At 41.0% G+C, this 17,329-nt stretch overlaps 1 protein-coding gene across 8 annotated transcripts in view; it reads left to right on the plus strand.

Annotated features, from left to right (window-relative positions):
• The first annotated feature begins 10,670 nt into the window (after positions 1-10,670).
• The window catches only part of LOC115007887 (band 4.1-like protein 1), an 80,548-nt gene continuing 73,889 nt past the window's right edge, over positions 10,671-17,329 (plus strand). For all 8 annotated transcript variants that reach the window (XM_029430977.1, XM_029430984.1, XM_029430979.1 and 5 more), the window contains exon 1: positions 10,671-10,801. The gene's annotated coding sequence lies outside the window, so the exon portion shown is untranslated. The remainder of the gene's footprint in view (positions 10,802-17,329) is intronic.

The raw sequence follows: 17,329 nt of genomic DNA on the forward strand, positions 1-17,329 counted from the left end.
TTTAAGATAATAAAAAGCAAAATTGTTGTCAGACATTATACAAGAAATCCTCTTCCTCCTCTCACAAACACAGAATATATTTCTATGCACAAAACTAATTGAATTTGGCCCAAAGTTTGTATATTTTGTATGATAACAAATCATTCATATCTCAAAAAGTTGCATTATGTTAATGTTTCTATGCATGGTTACAAACATACCCCTGAAGTGTTGGTAGGTCATGAAATCGTGGAAGTTACAGTGACAACGTTTTAAACTATCACTTCCTCAATAACTCGGTCAAATGAAAGTTTGCACGTGAGATGTTGTCAGATATTGTGTTCACTGAGCCTCACTGGAGTCTGTGCTGCCCTGAGCTGTGTCGGTGCAACGGAGATGAGGGAGCCTCAAATCAATGGTTCAGTGTGTTAGGCATAAAAGGAGCAATGTGCCCCAGAGAGAAGGGCTGTCTGTGCCCCAGCGCCATGCAGCTGTGGGACCCGGGCACCCATCCATGCCCTCTGCTGCATACACTGTTAGTCCTCCCTCTATGGCCAAAACACAGCAAGTTGTAAAATTATTTCCATAGAGGCCTGCACTGGAAATACATATGCTACTGCAATGCAATGTTATATATCATTTTAAAATGTGCAAGAGGTGTTTTAAAATCTAATAAAGATGTTTTTGGTGAACAGCGAGCAGAAAGCAAATGAGGTGTCAGCTCACGAGTCAGTTTAACCTGTGTTTGACTTGCTGCTCTCTGTTTCTACAGAGGCTGCTTCTCAGGCCCAGTAAAGCAGCACGAGGAGTGTGGGAGATGTATTTTTGTAGTTTATGAGATTTGCAGTTTTTTTCATCCGTCTATCATGTGTTTGGAAATTTGATGAAGCCTGAAATCTGTTTGAGTTTTTGCACAATGGTAGGCAGAGCAGGGGCTTTCCTGTGACCGTGGGGCTTCATGCTCAATAGCACACACAACAAGGCCTCTCTAGCCCCCTCTAAGACAAACTTTTTAATCTTAGATATTGGATCTCAGCTATACCCTATTTATCTCCTATGATCGTGCAATGGCGTGGAAACCTTTTTTTATGACCCTGACACACAGTAGAGCAAAAGCCGTTCCTTGTTTCCAAGTGGAGACAATACGAATACAAACGGGATAGTGTCAACCTAAACATTTCTGCTGTCTCTCCCAGGAGAGGGGAAAACATTTGATTGACTTGATTAGTCCCTTAAAGAGGTTGTTCTGACCCACAGGAGACAGAGTTATTTTGTTTTTAATGTCCAACTTTGAGCTGAAATCTTATTAAAAAATTCTTGATCCTACAATTTCCATAATGCAACTCAATAGGATCTCATCGTTAAACCCTCTCTGCATAGTAAACACCCACAATCTTTCAAACTACAAGGCTCCAGTTCGTAACACAGGCTTTCTGTTATACATTTTTAGTGTACAAACCCAAACTGAGATGTGATTAGGCTTAATTTCTCAGACAAGACAAAGAGCCATAGGAAACAATATAGTCAATGGCAGTAAAAAAAAAAGTGAATGACTAAGTGCAATGTAAAAAGGGGCGCTCATTGTGGTGAACCACAGTGAAATACCACCTAACCTAAGTCTCTAGACTATCCCACTATCTGCCCAGCATAAAACAGCTGAAAGACACACTTAGCAACTAGCTGGTGAACATACAGAGCATTAGCGATCTAAAGTGACAGATATTTGCCCCAAGGAGTTGGAGACCAAAACATTGATTTTTATCTTTTAACCATCTTTTAACTATCACTTGTCATAGATGGATCACTGAACAGTACTACCATGCATAGGCCCCGGACCCCCTTGGCCACTCAAAGAGACACTACACCAACCAGGAAGAGACTGAAAATGACCACAAAGAGACCAAAACAACTATGAAGGGATGCCAAACAAACAGAAAGAGACAAAAAATGACTGAGAGAAACAAAACAATCTCAAAGAGACACTAAAAAACTACAAAGAGGCGCAACACAACTACCCAAAACAACTAGAAATATATACACAATGACCAAGAGACACAAAGCAACTACAATGAGACACAAAACTGCAACAAAAAGAGATTAAACAACGATAAAGTCTGTGTGTCGTGCTCCTGTAGGAGAGGTGGTGGGGCCTTTTGCATTTCTGTGCCCTATTGTCTCATAATCCTTCAATGTCCATTGTGAATCCAATAGTGTTATAGGAGTGTGAAGCTAAATCAGTGGAGTACCCTTTTTATAGAACAAAAAATAATGATAATAACACAGAAATTACCATAATGTCAGCAGAAAGTATTTTGAATAATGAAAGTAATGAACAGAGCTGAAACTGTAGCATACAAATGCTGCTGTGTGAGGCTCTCATCATGAAAAGACTGAAATGAAATTGTTTTTCAGATAATGAAATGCCTTTCCTCCCCTCAATTCAGATGTGCATGATTAAGATTAAAATGAGAAAGCTACAAATAAAGGATAATTATGACATTTATTACAAACAACATTACCACTGAGTTGTTGATATGGGCCAGTTTCTGTGGGAGCGAACACAGAAAGCAGAAGTACTTAGAAGGAAATGCAATTTGTTTAAGCTTTTGTGCAGAAATTCAATCAAAGGTCTTACTGTGTGTGTGTGTGTGTGTGTGTGTGTGTATGTGTATGTGCGTGTGTGTGTGTGTGTGTGTGTGTGTGTGTGTGTGTGTGTGTGTGTGTGTGTGTGCACTTATCGATGGAGCTGCAATACATCCATCAGCCATTATTATACAGTATCTTTGTTCTTGTGTGATTTCATATCAAGTATATATATTTTAAATAACTACAATGAATATAATGTACGATTTGTTTAAAAATGTGAAACGTGGGAATTTGTTACAGGAATGATCTGTTTTGATTGATATTAGTCACTCGCTTCGAATGTTATCAGCTGGTTAAATGACCATTATCAGTTTTAATCTTGAGCATAGATTTGAGGTGGTATGGTCCTACTCTACGTCCTAAATGGCTCAGTAGGCTGTTGTCATCCATTGGTAAGAAGGATCACCGCAGGGATGTTCAAAATAGATGGGCGGCGACCTCTAGTGCCCGTACTTTTTATGACGGGATCAAACGAGGAAGTCAGGTGAAGTAGTATGAAGAACAACAACATTCCTGTAGGAACACTTGACTTTCACACATGACACCGCTGCTTGTGTCCTGTGAGAAACCAAAACGTAACATACTTAGCTTACGTTAGGCTACTTAAATGAACCAAACCATGATCATTTTCCTAAACCTAACCAAATAGTTTTGTTGTTTGTTGACGTTAACAACGCTTTTAAAATGTCACTGTTTCACAATGTTTGCCCCTTCTGAAGTATTATACTGGTAGTGATAACAACGGATCCTGGCTATTCAATGGGCTGATAACATCGGAAACCGGTGATTTAAATTGTACTACAAATAACTTATTCATCTTAGTTATCCAATTTCAGTAAGTGGTAAAGTGTTTTTTTCATTGTACCACCATAATTAGTTCATCAGTTGGGTTTACATTTAAACTCTCTTAAATATACAGTAAATCATTACATTTTTCAAGTTCCGGTTTTGGTGGGTCTGCTTTTCTCTCATACCATTCTCTACATCTAATAAATCTGACATGTTGTGAAGATTATTTTTCCGGTGCCTCTTAATGTCACCCGACAGTGAAGATAATGTTGGAGTCAGTGTCACACTCTGTTGTTACTATTGTTACGATAACCACATGTGGGCAGGCAGGGGTTGCAGGGTTCAGGATGCCACGGCTGGTTTCCTGTGCAGCTGCAAGTGAGCTGTGCTGCCGTCTGCAATCATTGGAGCTGTCCAGGCACACATGCATGTTGGAGCGTGACAGGCGGGCTCCCCTCTGACCCCTGATGCTGCACGGATACGAGTAGGGTGAGGCGACAGATGGCACAGAAATAAAAAAATTGCGTTTAGCCTCACATAAATACAGTAAATAGGACATCAACACTTGGGCATCTCAGTGATGTCTGGTTAAATGAGCAAAGATGGAAACCTCCAGGGCTCCAGTGGTTAGACAAACCATGGCAAGGTTAAATATTAATTTCCTCGAAAATGACTCTGACTTTCAAAATAAAATTTTATTGAAGGTCATGTTTTATTAGCTATATAATACAAATGATGTGCTGTGTACTGTTATCATTCTTATCAGTCAAGTGCTTCCTTTGAAGGGCTAAACAAATCTCTCTTTTAATCTTATACCATCAATCATTTTGTCAAAGTATGGGCGTCACCTTTCTTTTGTTGGATATTTGAAACCCTTCAAACCTGGACAAGCATAAAAACATCCACCAAATGATTCTTGACAATACCATTTTTTCTACAGTTGGACCAATTAATGGCTTGTCCACCCCCCCCCCCCCCTTCATTTTCATCTGACAGGAACTGCACTTGGAAATTGACCTTTTAAATTTGCGTTTTAGCCACAGCACCTTCCATGGCCACAGAAAAGGTCATGTGGTGGTGGAACAAATAAAGAGAAGGAAATAGCCATGTCCTGGCCGACAGATAGCCAGAGACAGGATGCTCCAGCTCTCCTCTCAGTCTTTTTAAAAACACTGTAAATCACTTGGACGGGCCCACTTTATCATTTCATGCCAGACCTTGTCACATAGGGACGAACAGTTGTATGGGATGTGATCGTTTTACATAAACAGTTGGACTAAGCGCTAAATTGTAGCAGCAACAACAATAGAAAAAATGGGATCTTTTCCCAGGTGCTATGCAGAGCAGTTATTTTATTGGTATTCTGCATAACTAAATAATTAATGTTAATATGGTGTAGAGATGATAATGTTCAAGCGAGGCATGGTGGCTCAGTAAGTAGGCACAAAGCAGGAAGGACCTAGATTTGATTCCAGGCCTGTGTGGACACCTGATAAAATAAAATGTGAGCTACGTTTGAAAGCTTATCCATTTTTATTTTGTCATTTCCTTTTGGCTCCATCAAGCATCATAAAGACTGAGGACACAGTGATAAATTAATCAAAACTTCCAGGCGACACAAGGTTCCAGGGGTGTAGGAACGCCAAAGTTCTGAATATTCACTATTTTGTGAAGTTTTATTTCATAATATCACAGTTGTGTTGTCACCACCCTCTCACCTTTCAGACACTCACATGGCCCCTGCCCTCCCTGCTGACGAGCTCCACAACTGCTCAAAGTTTACTAGTTAAAACGAGCTTCTGTTAGCAAGATCAACAACAATGTCAAAGTTATTCCAAATCAACAAACTAGAAGCTGCTGCTGTAGATAAATATATTACACAGACACAGCAAACGTATCTAGCTTTTAAGCCTTAGTTTAACAAGTCTGCTAATACTACCTAATAAGCAGCAACCTCCGTGCTGTGAAGCAATTCAGAAGTGCCTTAAAATTACATTCCCTCTAAAGGGGGCGACTCCACTGGTTGTAAAAAGAAGTGTGAATGTATAGCAATCTATGAGAAAATGACCCGACCTCTCACTTGATGTATTACCTCAGTAAACATGTTCCGAATGAGTTTATTGTCTAAGTCGCTACTTTAACGTTTGTTTCAACACAGCAAGATGTTCATCTTGTAAATGATGTTCCCATTAAGAGTAAAACAGACGACAAAGCAGGGTATGCTTTAGGGCGGGGCTACCTGTGATTGACAGGTCGCTACTACAGTGTTGTTCGTGTCTTTTCAGTCTTAGAACTTTACATTTCTCCCTGTGTTCAGTTCATGAAAGTTAATTGTAACATTTTTGGTTGCCTAAAAATGTTTTGTTCAGCGTGCGTAATTCTCCTCAAATGGAGAAAGACTTTATCACCATCCTCTGATGCTGGCCGGAGGGCGGCACATCCCAAACTTGAACAGCTAAAGCATACTTCTGAAGTTGTATAAGATCTGTCAACCTTACCCATCCTAACACACTACCTGATTCCATATATAAAATAGGAGTAAAATGTAAATTTTTAATGAAAATAATCTACTCTTTTACATTACTGGCCCTTTAAAGGTAATTTCAAGTTAAGACAAGTTTATTTCAGACCCTCTTTTAAGACAGGCTGAATGTGAGCATCTGTCTCTTTGTGTATTCTTCCCTACCTTCCACCCAGTGTGTGCTGGTGTAGAAAACTGCAGGTGAAAAAGGAGGAGAAATGAATTAAATAATTATGGTATTCTGTTCTATTGAAAAACATCATCGGATGCAACATATTCGAGACAACATGCAGCGTCACTTCAAGTATTTATCTTTGATTCGCAACCTGCAGCTAACAGCATGAATTCTAAAAGCCTGTCTGTAAGATCCCTTATACATTATCTATGACTAGCAATCCGTTCTAATTTTGGGGGAGCAGAGGGTCAAGCTCAAGCTGCCTTGGAGCTGTGCTGAGGAAGATGGATTAAAGGTGGTTTGATGTGTACCCAGGATTTTTGTGGTTTCAGCTGTTTTTGTTGTCTGCAGTGCTTCCACTCTCCTGCCAAGTGGGTGTTTGCCTAGAGCCAAATAAAGAGCAGTATTTCACTGCCATCTGTGGTTTTCAAGCCTGTTTCACCCAGCATTGCGGGTGGGGTTGGGTGGGGTTGGGTGCTGTGTGCACCTGTAACCACACCCAACAGTAAAACGATAAAACAGGTGATAAATTACACAACTAGAAGTCAGCAAAAAAAGGGACTGCTAAATTGCCCTTTAAAGACTTCTGTACTTATGCACTGAAGCATGGGTCTTCAACAGGAGGTCCGTGACCCCTAGGGGGTCCTAAGAGTTACTGCAGGGGGGCACCAAATTATAGTTTGATAATGTTTTGAAGGTTTATACACATTACAGTAACATGAATCCAACATATTATTAGCAAAGAAAAATCTGCCCCATTTAACTTACACAACAATGATGATCGTTTAACTGTTACCCATGAATCTTTGTGCAATCACGTAACCTATGCTAAATGTGCGGCACCTTTCCATAATGGCTACGTATTATTATTTTTAGAGCTCAGTATTGTATGCACCATAAATAGATACACATCGCACTTTAGGCCACCATACATGTTATTGTAGGCCCAGTGTAATATGCAACTATGCAATATACATAAGTAGTAGGTGGTTCCTTCCTGCTTCGTCTCTCTTTCAGCTGCGGGGCCTTTGGTCTGAAAAAGGTTGAAGACCACTGCAAGACATTAAAGCCACTAAGAGTAGTATGTGAAATGTTCCAACTTGTCATAATCAAGTTTGGTTTAGAGTTCCTTTATGTAAACTGAACCATCATTAAAATGTATTCCATCTTCCATTAAGGGCACAATAAACTTTAGTATTAGCTTGGAGAACGCGTCTACTGTGATTTGAATCACATGAAAACTCAGCTCATAATGGCGTTAGTGTGTCGGGCTCGTGTTAGCCTAAGGGCACGATCACACATGCACGAAATTAACATCGGCGAATATTCGCCACTCTTTCACTTCCATTCTATGCGAGCGGAGGACCGAATACAAAGTTTGCTTCTGTTTGCAAACCAAATTTGTATCTTGGCATTTTGTGGAGTTCAAGTTTAATTTCTTCAAATGTTTTTAAAATAACATTTTGGTGTACTGTATGAGAATTATGTAAACCGACCGCCAACATACAGTCGGACAATGTAATATATCATATTGTATAAATATGTTTCTTCTTTTATATGGATAGCAGAGCAGGTGGTAAATTGTTATTATTAAAGTACAACATTTCAAACAGCATCCAGGATGCATCCTGTACAGAGAAGTTTGAGTTGGTGGCTGAACCCAAACCAGCTGCACTGCGTCATATCTCTGTGCTTACTCAGTCCGTTTGGATAAATAAACTATGACCGGAGGAGTGGCACCCAGCCACAACTTGTGTACATTGCGATGTTTGATTGTCGATGAATAGGCATTATTACTGTTCTCTGAGCATGTATTGAATGTGCATGTGTGCTTCAGTTTCCTCCAAGGTCTGTTCATTATTACTTTACCCCTCTACTTGCAGACAATAGAGAGGATTAATTATTAAACTGACTGGCTTTGAAGTAGGTATAATTGATTTTTCCATCCACAACTTAAACAATTTTAGATTTTATTTATTTATATGTAACATTACTAATTGTGTATTAAGAAAAGCTTCAAAGCATAGACCAATGGATACATACTTAATATGGGCTGGTTTATAAAGCATGGTGCATACACATCATAGCCACTTAAACACACACAGCTTGTGAATTCTTGCTTGTATGTCCTTGAGGCAGGAATACTATTAATAACACAGGTGTCAAACTTTATGGACCATAAAGCAGAAATCTCATATAGGCTACAGTATGTTTTCATGTTGAGATTTGAAATGTGGATTTCTCTTTTTTTAAATGGCAAAGACAATTTTATGTATTTTATAACTCTTAGGCTTAAACACCATTTCATGTATGCAGCTCTGTCAGTGAAAATCCAATGCTGGGTTTCAAAACGGAAAAACGTGAATAAATGACTGGAGAATCATAATGATGCAGATGCTTCCATACAGAGCAAGAGAGCCCACTCAATGGTTTGATGAGTTTGAAGATGAATCAATCTATGGCTTTCATAGTCAAGAGATCTCAACCCAGCTAAACACTTACGTGTATGCAGCTGTAATTGAACAGAGGATGTTGAGATATATGAATCTAAACCCCTGGAACATGTTTACTAATACCCATCTATATATCAGAAGTTATAAAGAGATATAAACATGGCCAGATTAACCTGCTTGGCGGCCTTGGGGCAAAACTGCTCAGCCCATATTATTATCTGACGCTTTAGAGACTAAATGTTGAGCTATGTTCACCGGTGAGCCACTAACTTTGCCTGTCAATGTGGTCCATTATTGAAATAAAAATATGCAAAGCACAAAACAAAAAATAATGAGGGTCCTAAAAACTGGCTTTTGACAAAGAGACCAAAGACAGGGCCTCAAGTTACACAATAAAACACATTTCTGCATAAATGAAGTTGTATACAGCTTGTTGTGGCTCCAGAGACAGCTGCGCGACATCTGACCCCAAGCATAGAATAAGAAGTGTAGAAACGACTATATGTGTGATTCTGCTGCATCATGTTTGATCCATTTGTTCCATCAATACCATTGATTGTTCCAGGATAGTTTTCCTGTTGTTGTGGGGACATTTTAGTCAAAAAACCTAAAAAAATCCTTAAAGAAATTTATCCACTGGCTGCAGCCCACAACAGAACAAGTGGCGTGCTTTGCTCGTGCTGTGTGAGCAGGTCCTCGGAAAGGCAAGGAAGTCACAATGACAGCAAGAGCGATTCAGCAGCTACTTTGTGGGCGGGACGTCACCTATGTGGAAGTGGTTCTACTGGTCCACCGGGAACCTGAATATAGCATAATCCCAGCAGGTGACGTCCGAATAGGGATCAAATCTGACTCACTCGTTTTTAAACATGTTTTCAGATAGATGGAGTCGGAGAAAACCTGAAAGGGTGGTCTTTTCTGAATCTTTAGGGGTCTCTCGAAACACTCTGGGTACAAATATTTATGTTAAAAGCCATGAAAAAGTGCGTTTTGCATAATATGTCACTTTTAAACTGTCCACTGTGAGTCCGACTATGTTGTAGGAATGCAATGCAGTTGAGATTATATAATATAATATTATATGCTTTATTGGTTCCTTTTTCCCAAGTAAATGTTCAATCAGCACAAACCAGCTAACACATATTGAACCCGTGGTTTTTGGAAACCCCTGTAGTTCTGGCTCGCTGGTAAAGTTGCCCTTTGCCTGGTTGTTAATCCAGTCCTTTACGCTAGATATATTAGGAATATTAAAATGATATTACAGTAGGATGCTTACAGTGAGCTTGTAATGACCTTGCATGTGTTATAGGTTTATGGTCATTTAACTGTAGGCTTATTGCTGTAATATGTACTATCCTAGCATAGGCCTGCTTTTGTAAAGGACTGACAATGATTAATCAAATCAGCAGCAGTCACCCTTCATCATCTCTGGTTAATTAAATTAAACTCATCTTGCCTTTCAAAATAAAACCCTGTTCATTTACCAGACACAATGGGGGACTGATACCTGGGCATTACTGCTTTTTACGGTTCCATTATTTTTGTTTACACCAACAGTGGGGGACTCAGGGCACTCTGTCATTAGTGCTAATACAGTCGATCAGCTCTGTGTGCAAAGGTGAAGCAGTTCATCCTCTGTGTTGGACCTGATGAAATCAGAGGGATTGTGGTGCCATCCTGACGACACTTACTGCAATAATTAACAGAAACTCTTCTAATGTAGTGCTTTAAATATTTCATTCAAAACATAAGAGACAGTCTGCCTAAAAATGAAACATCTTTTCACGCTCACTAACAATCAAAATATTATCATATCGTTGCCTCATTCCTGGTCCTGACAAAACCACTGACACGTGAACGCAGCTGCTGTTGAAACAATGTGGCGTTATGTCACCTTGTTGGCATTTCCCCGCATGTTTATTGAGATTTCTACTTGTTGACAGAGAGGGATATTTTTGCAGGAATGACACAAGCGTTGTTTGTCTTTACACATTCCCCCTGAATACACGGACATGCGTGTATCCTCCTCCCTCCTGCCTGCCTCACTGCATCTGACAGTGTCCCTCCCTCTTTCTCTCTGATCCTCCTTCTCTCATTAGGCTTTTCACCGGCAAAACACCGACACACTCCCTTTCCCTGTAACCGGGCAATAAACGCGGAACAGCGGCAGGAGCAGGATTGACCTCCCCCGGTGCACACCATCCATGGTCCTCCCCTGGATGTCTGTCTGACAGGAGGGTATGTTGAAATATTCACATTTTTCCCCCATGCTAGTTTGCTCATGTCGTTATTAGCCCAGCATTGGTTGTGTTAAACAATGTGTTGAATACCGGGCTTTACGAGAGCTTTATTTTTTTCTGCGTAATTCGTCAATGATTACGGTGCTTTGCTATATGATCTCAGCCGCTGCAGTGAAAAGGCATTTATTGAAGCTGCAGAGGTTCATTTTATAACGCGCACGGACTTTGCCCGCTTGCTCGCCGTCCTCTACCGGAGGATGAATATTTTTGTGGGAATGAAGCAAGTTGTTGCGTCGTTTTGTGCCTACTGGCCCAGTCAGTGTTGACAGCCAGCCTGCATCCAGGCAGTCAAAGCCCCTACAGAGTTCCCCCTCCGCTGCCCGGACAGCCACTTCATACATGATGCTCTCATACAGCTCGGCATTTTCATTAGATTTGGGGATTTTTTTTAACGTCTTTTTCAAAAGTTGTGCGCGTCTTCAGAAATGAGCTTTTGTCTGCTTGTTACAGCCTGTCAGGGTAAACTGGATCTGCTGTTGGCTTAGTCTGTGTGTTCTCAAACACACCCATCACTAATTATGCAACAGCCACACTGACAGATGCACATACACACTGAGGACTTACACAATGTCACACCCTCTCATCAACACCTCTGGTTTGCCCACACAAGTGTTTTTTTTATTTTTTTGCTGGCTATTTAATAATTTGTCAGTAATGTTTAAAATGGTGTAACTACAGACATTTGGCTGCAGAGGTGAAGCAGCACTCTGCATGCTCGGGCAGGTCCATGTATGGAAATGGCTTCACCTTTGGCCCTCTGGGTTTCACTGCTTTTGTGGAATTACATACAGTATTTAGGGGGAATGTTTTCAGCAATGCACGGATTGGCTTCACCTTACGGATGCTTTACTCAGACTCTATGGTTGTGCACCTCCAGCTAGCTTCCCCAACTATATTTATCTCCACTAGGTGTAAGCCTCTGGGGAGATCATGTGTTTGGTCGTGTGTGTCCCCAGCTGATCTCGCATACCACTGAACCCCCCAGCCTAATATTTTGTGTGCTCATATATGACTGTATGCTCAAGGACCTCTCATGGTTGCTGTGACTCACAATAAAAAAAAAAGAAAAACGATTTTATATTCTCTTTAATACCGTCATTGACTGCTGAGTCTTCACTCCTTTTAACCTGCTGGTCTGACATTCATAAAAAGGTTTGCTCTCACTTTGAACCGGAGCATCTTCAGATTTATTCCACACCCAATATGTTATGTTCAGTTAATTAAATCACAATAGGAGATTAATAAAACCCTGTTTTTTGTTATCTTCGCCGCCATCTTGACTTAAAGGGAGCCGAGAGGGTCATATATATCTATATCTATATATATATAGATATAGATATATAGATATATATCTATATCTATATATCAAAAGTGTCAAAGTGTGGTCCAGTTCCTCTGCAGTGTTACCGTACAGGTGGGCTTATCACACTCTTCCCCTAGGCCGCACACAGCCTCAGCTGGCAGGCCCGCTGACACACAGCATCCATGTCGTTACCATCGGACACACTCCTGGGCCTGCTGTCTCAGCCTTGCCTGGTCACCTCCCTCTGAGTGTCACCTGATGCCCCCCCCCCCCCCCCGACTGCCAGGGAGCTGTTACCTTCTCTCAGCAGCAGTGTTTTCCACTGTTTGCTCATCAGCACTACGACATGAATCATACAGAGTTCACATCAAAGTGCAGCCCAACTCAGAGATTCTGTATGACTTTTTATTTTTGCCGTACTGTATATGTGCACAAAGTCTCGCTACGAGTGTGTACATGTCAGTGTTGAGTTCAGATGCCGCTGGGATTTCACAGCCCAGCGTGCTGCCTTCCACCATTTGCAAATCAAATGAGCATGAATGAGGCATCTAGTGAGGCTGAAGCCCGGCTCTCCTCTGTGACTCACTGGATGCACTCATTCCTCGCACTTGCAAGTGAACTCAACCATTTCTTATTGACATCTGCGTTGGAAAAAGAGAGCTGTTAGCAGCTTCTCTGTATCAGTATCACAGAGAAAGAATAGTTTTTTGGTGGCCATCTTATTTAAGTCATAGTTTCTTTTGTACTGTAGCTCTTGTCACATGAACAGAATTCTGCATAATTGTGTGGGGTCACCCTGATGTTACCAATGATGATGCAGCAGCTGTGTGTGTGTGTGTCCTGCCCTTGTCCTTGCTTCTGGCCCGGCTCAATGTCCTTTGACTCGCCATGTTTTTGTAGCCTGGTGTCTCTTCCTGCCTGCTGAACACCAGTGAACAATCAAATGCGCATACACGGTGACACACACATGTGCTTGTATGTCTATACTTGTGAGGTACTTGCTTGTTGACATCCTGCATCCTCTAGTTCCTAACGCTATCATCACAATCCTCAAGTTATCATCCTTAGGATTGTCAGTACATCAGCCCCCCATTTTCATGCTATTTATACTAATGGGAATAACCATTTATTGTGATGCATTCTGTCGTTGACTCTATAAAGTTGTTTTCCAGCATACGTAACCAGACACACGGGATTCACAGGAAACAACCCATGCATGTAGTCGACGTGATAAGGAAGACAAAAGCTGCTGCATGTGTATATTTTGGACGACAACATTTTGATTATAATTTCAGATAAGTGTTCACTTTGTCAGCCATTCAGTCCTGTGTCAAATGCCATTGTTTAGTCAACGTCTTTTTTGTCGAAAATGAAGAGAGATTTTGGTAATGTTTTAATTTTTTTAACTGCATTTTAGTTTGGTCTTTTTCGTCAACAACATTGCACGTTGACATCGTCACAATTAGTGTTTAATGTCGTCTCATCATCGTGTCGTCTTCGTCGTGGGGAAAAAAGGTTGTTGACAAATATGTTCGGTCATTGTTTTCATTAATGAAATCTCTACTGGTTCAGATTTACTATTACAAAGCCATACAGACGGGGGACTTGTGAGAGACTTATAAATACAAAACAATGTGTGCAGCAAAGGCTTACATATCCTGACTTTCAGTTGCTATTATATGTCAAGCTTCAAAAACAACTCAATAGCATTTTTCAAACCTTCCCCTCATCTCACAAACTCCATGCCCCCAGTTTATAACGCTGGACAAATATTTGAAGTCTCCAGCCTAATTAATATTTACAACTTTGTACAAGAAAACATTGCTTACCCACATTTTGTAACTAATACTTGATAACTGTGTTAGAGGCTGATACAGCCATGTTCGCAGTGGTACAGTGCACTGCAGCTGTTGTGTTTGTTTAGACCTAAATCTCTGGTTTACATGCTTTTTATCAGCGTTGTTTGTATTAATCAAAAGAGGATAACGCAACATTACCGTAGCTAGATCCAACAACAGTCTTCACAGTGTGCTATTTGTTTTATTGGGATTGAATTAAGCCTCATCAGGATGCTGCATCCGCTGCAGTCCTGTCAAAATTATGGCTGAGGCTTGAACATCATATTGTTTCTCTGCGTGGTCTCTAATGGTGTGTTCGGGGCTTCCAGCGACAATATCCATATCATCTGCAGCGGTCAAATCTCCTTTTCCTCCTTCCATAGAGGGTCTCTTCACAGGCCAGTTGCAACCCTGTTGCTGTCTGTCTGATCAGAGCTTTTATTTTTAGCTTTCCTTTTTACTCACACAGCATTGGGGCGATGTATTGCCTTCCTCAGATTGCATCATTCTGTTTGCAGTCGGGTGTAAGGACAGAGGAAGAGAAGCTATTTCATGCCATGAGGCAGGTTTATTTCCCCATTCTGTTTCTCACCTTCAGTCATATAGCTCTTCACAGTTGATGGGAAGCATCACTTTGCCCTTCTGAAGGAGAGGCAGGCTTTACCCTGAGCAGGCGCGGCTCAGTGTGCCTCAGCCTGATGATTACAGTGAGTCAGCAGGTTCTCCATCTTTCCTTTCCCCCCCCCCTTCCTTTGCATACCTTCTCTCATCTCCCTCGCTCCCTCTCCACTGCTGCCTTCTTTGAACAAATCCCCTGCCTCTCAAGGATGAGACTCATCATGTTGTTGTCTGGCTTTGATCTGGTGCAACGATACCCATAATGCTGCTCATCCTTTGCCTTCCCACAGTAAAGCACAATTTAAATTTCAGGCAAAGTTGTTGGGGAGAGTTGCCACTTATTTTAGGGCTGTTTACTCTGCCTTCATTGTGGTCTGCTGTGGAAACACTTTTCTCCAGCTGTTTATTATTTTGGCCTCATTCAGCAAACCAAGCCAGCGGCCATTGTTTTTCTTTTGGCCACTTCATTCTTGGCAATCATTATTTGGAGCTATGAATTCAACAGTTGTAAAGAAAGCCTAATTCCGTAGTTGATCCGTCCATTTCCCCGATGATTACAGTGTGTCGCCTGAGTCTCGCATATTGTAGAAAGCTGGTGAATTGAGGAAAAATGGTCCGCACTAAGGTCGGGCTTAGTGCCAACTATTTATACATACATAAGACAAGACCTAAAAAGAGGATCAGGAAGGATTAGAGTCGCAAAAAAACCTAAGAATTCACTACAATACCATGCTTACTGCGGCTGCTACTGAGGAAAATCCAGAGTCGATTTGCACAAATGTATTTTATACCACATGATGAAGTTGCAGGTGTAGTAAAGTGAAGCTCTGAGCATGATGGTCCCATGGTAACTGTATGTGATTAAAAATGTTGCAGGCTGCTGTGTGGTTAACAACATGTGCAGCTCCTCCGAGGAAGTCGGGTACACTCTGACCTCTGCATTATGTTTCACTGGTAATTAGACTAAAAGATGACGCCCAGTGAAGCAGGTGGGTGTAGTCTGCAGGTGGACTGTGGCTGTTTGTCTGCGTGTTGAACAGCACCCACTATTTCATAGTGATAGTAATACTAATAATATAATAATAATAATACACTTAATTTTTGTAGCACCTTTCATACAAGAAATGCAGCATGATTTGCTTTACAATGAGGGAAAACAAACGTAGAATGAACATAAAAACAGAGATAGAAAGCCATAATTAACGGGAAAATAGGATGGAAAATAAACCCACTGAATAATAATGATAATAATAAAATCAGTACCAATATCGGCAGCATGCACACATATATCAATAAACGCTGAAGCAGCATCAAAAGACCATTCTCTTCTACTGCGAAAACACAGAAATAATTTCGCCTCGAGTGCGCTCTTTACCAATCGGTGACGAGAGATGTGTTTGTGGAGGGTCGTGTCGTGTTAGTGCAGTTTGTTGCCGTGGTCTGTGGAGGACCAGACACACAGACTACTGCCGGTCCCTTCAGGCCTGTCGTGTTGCTTCTAAACGGGTCAGACAGGTTGGAAGGCAGATCCAGGCACATCATTACTCCACATTTTGTGCACTTCTCTCAGTAGCAACCCCTGGATACATGTGACGCAGGTCTTGTGTGTTTGCTGTGCGGTTCATGCATTTTAGCTAGTTGCACCAACCTGCTTGTTGCTGTGTTTGCAGCCCAGTGAAGTATCAACTGTACTACACACACACACACACACACACACACACACACACACACACACACACACACACACACACACACACACACACACACACACACACACACACACACAGGAAGCACATAGAGGTGTGTAATCAGTCACAAAGAAGCTGTCGAGAGAATAAGACATTTATTATAAATATGTTTTCATGTATTTTACTTGCTTGTTTACTTCTTCAGAATATTATAGATACTGTGCATACACATCATACATATACATAATACACTACATTCTTAGTTTACTTCATGTACAAACAGTACATGATACATCATCATGGATTGTGGTGGAAATTAGCATAATGATCTAATTCCTTTGAGTCTGAATGCTGTTGGTTATGTGTATAATGGTGATGGGGGCGGAGCTGTCATTTTAAAAGATCTTACTGTACTTTTTGCATAATTTAGCCCATAACTGTAGACGCAGAAGGGTTTTCAAAGTCTGACACGGTTGGTTCCCCGTCAGACAGAACGGAGACAGTGGTGGGTTATGGACCGAATATGTGCATCATGTCTATATTTTCCGATTTCCCTGAGTTATGTCTGGAGGAGCCCGACTTCTGACGCAAGTTGCAGCAATCGGGTGCTAAAGGTTTTAAAGTGGCTGCAATAATTGCCTCCATGATCGATGTGTCACAGCCTCTGATGCTGCCCCAACTGTTGACCATGTTGGTGAGCAGCCAAAACAGCAGAACAAATTACAATAACTAACTTCTTCTTGTTTTTCAAACACCTCATGCAGTATCTTTTTGCTTCTCCCTCTGCACCACCCAGTTTGAAAACTGCTTTAGACTATTATCAAAGCACACCATTTGTAAACTATTATATTAGACTTAAAACATATTCCAGGGCTGCTACTAATTATTGATTAATTTGCAGATTATCTTTTCGATCGATGTACGCCACAAGATCCCAGATTATTTAGTTTGACCAACATTCCAAAAGTCAATGAAATAAAAAGTGAAAAGTATAAAATCCTCACTTGAAAAGCTGACAA

Source organism: Cottoperca gobio, chromosome 5 (genome assembly GCF_900634415.1).
Source record: "Cottoperca gobio chromosome 5, fCotGob3.1, whole genome shotgun sequence".
NCBI classification, from domain to species: domain Eukaryota; kingdom Metazoa; phylum Chordata; class Actinopteri; order Perciformes; family Bovichtidae; genus Cottoperca; species Cottoperca gobio.